Source organism: Merops nubicus, unplaced genomic scaffold, assembly GCF_000691845.1.
Source record: "Merops nubicus isolate BGI_N331 unplaced genomic scaffold, ASM69184v1 scaffold38247, whole genome shotgun sequence".
Classification (NCBI taxonomy): Eukaryota; Metazoa; Chordata; class Aves; order Coraciiformes; family Meropidae; genus Merops; species Merops nubicus.
In genome coordinates, this window is record NW_008621643.1 from 5,165 (window position 1) to 7,746 (window position 2,582).

Below are 2,582 nucleotides of genomic sequence, written 5' to 3' on the forward strand. Positions count from 1 at the left end.
TGGTATTTTTGCTGCTGTGATTTATTCCTCTTTGGTGTTTTATAATTTAAAATGAAGGCTTACAGTGTTCTGCATTAGCTGTAATTTTCACCAGTTTAAGTGCAAACAGAATATCCCTGGACTCAGCACTGGGGAGGGCACAGCTTGAGCAGTGGGGTCAGTTTTGAGCACCACAGGACAAGACAGACCTTGAGGGGCTGGAGCATAGCCAGAGAAGAGCAGCATAGGTGGGGAAGGGTCTAGAGCCCAAGTGTGGGGAGGAGCCGCTGAGGGAGCTGGGGGTGCTGAGCCTGGAGCCAAGGAGGCTCAGGGGAGACCTTCTGGCTCTGCACAGCTCCTGACAGGAGCCTGGAGCCAGGGGGGGGTCGGGCTCTGCTCCCAAGGGACAAGGGACAGGACAAGAGGCAATGGGCTGAAGTTGCTCCAGGGGAGGATTTGCTTGGTTATCAGGAAGAATTTCTCTCCTGACAGAGTGGTGAGACCTTGGCCCCGGCTGGCCAGGGAGGTGCTGGAGTCCCCAGCCCTGCAGGGGTTAAAAAAACATGTGGACATGGCAGTTCAGGACGTGGTTTAGTGGTCATGGTAGTATTGGGTTGACAGTTGGACTTGATGCTCTTAGAGTTCCTTTCTAACCTTGATGACTCTCTGGTTCTGTGATCCTGTTGCTGTCCCGTGTTACAGAGGGTTTGAGTGACCCAGTTTACAGCAGGACTGGGCAGCTTCACCCAGGGGATGTACAAACAAGCTGCTCGTGTTGTTTTCTCTCCTGAGCATTCACATCCGTAGTTCTCAGCTGAAAAGTTCCAGTGCCTGCTTGGGAGGCCCAGCCCAAGGGAGCAGTTTGCCAAATCAGACTCCTGGCTCTGTCCTGGAGGTGATCCCTGAGTGGATCCTTTCACCTGGGTGGAGCCATCAGGAGGGTGTTTGATGACTAAGGAAGAGTGAAGTTTTCACTGCTGAGAAAGGCCTGTGAGGTGTTTAAGGTGCCAGGCAGTGGGTGCTGGCTGCTTTTCTCCAAGTCCCAGAGGTGGCCCCAGGCCCTGGTCCCCCCAGGGAGAGCTGTGATGGTCTGGGACCCAGGGCACCAGGGGAGACCACTGAACCTCGGTGTGGCCCACCCAAGGGTGGGAGAGACACAAAAGCAATGAATTTCATCAAGGTTTTGTTGGGTTTTGGGGGAGGATGGCAGCCACTGGATGGGGGCTTCTGCTCTCTCACCCCCAGGACTCCTGTACCAGGGAAAATAAGTCAGGTGCTTGATTTTAAACCCCAGGTGCTGCAGGTTTGCAGGAGGGTGTGCTGTCTGTGTTCAGCAGTGCTGGAGTTTTGGAGCCTGCCCAGGGCTCTCTGCTCCCTACCCAGTGTGCTCCTCCTGCATGTGAAACTAGGCTTGTGTTGGTGAAGGGCCAAGACAGGAGGTTGGAGCCAGGTGAGGGTTGGGCTCTTCTTCCAAGGAACAAGCAATAGGCCAAGAGGAAACAGCTTCAAGTTGCACCAGGGGAGGTTTAGTTTGGAGCTGAGGAACAATTTCTTCCCCAAAAAAGGGTTGCCCAGGGCTGTGCCAGGCTGCCCAGGGCAGTGGTGGAGTCCCCACCCCTGGAGGGGTTTCCAAGCCATGGAGATGTGGTGTGAGGGACACGGGGCAGTGGGGACCTGGCAGTTCTCAGAGACATGCTTGGACTGGATTATCTTTAAGGTCTCTTCAAACCAAAACTATTCCATGATTCTTTGTAAGATTTGGGCATTTGCATGATTTTTGAGTGTAAGTGCTCAGATGGTCCTTCACCTAAATATTCTTGTAGTAGTCTTCAGGATTTTGATCTTCCGGATTCTTTAAACAGAGACTTCTCAAATGCCAAAAATGATGGGGACGTTCTCAGCACTTCCTGAGTGCCCTGGGGCCTGCACAATTATTTAGGTGATAAGCTAAGTGTCACAGTTAATTGTTCTTTGTCCTGATAGGCAGAGGCACATTGTTCCTGCAGAGGAGTGGGAGATAACTGCCCTGGCATCTCAGGGAATTGTGATAATGGCTGCAGGAGACACTGAAGATACAAGTAGCTGAGCTGGGATCCTCAGTATAAGGTGAGTACATTAGCAGCCCAAACTTGGTGTGGAGATTGCTTGTCTTGATAAGAAGGGGGACACTTAAAGAAGAAGTTAATCTAGATGAATGAACTGTGCATCCTTAGGAAGGGAGCCAGCCTAAGGCTTTACACTGCTGTGAATTCTATCCTAGAGTTGTCATAGAAAGTTTTGGGTGGGAAGGGACCTTAAAGGTCAAATAGTTCCAACCCCCTGCTGTGGGCAGGGGCATCTCCCACTAGAGCAGGTTGCTCAAAGCCCTGTGTTTTAACTCAGTCCTTTGCAGTTAAGATGTGTGGCAGGAGCTACCATCCTCACTCCAGCAGGTACTGGGATCTGCTATCCGTGCCCCACCCCTGTACCTCTTATGACAAACCCTGGCCAGGCTGAGCAGGGCCCTTAGTCTCCTGAGGAGCTGGAATGGACTCGCCTGGATGTGAACAGCCTGGCCAGGATGGTCAGATGGCTGAGGACTGGCAGAGCTGGAGGAGAGAAGC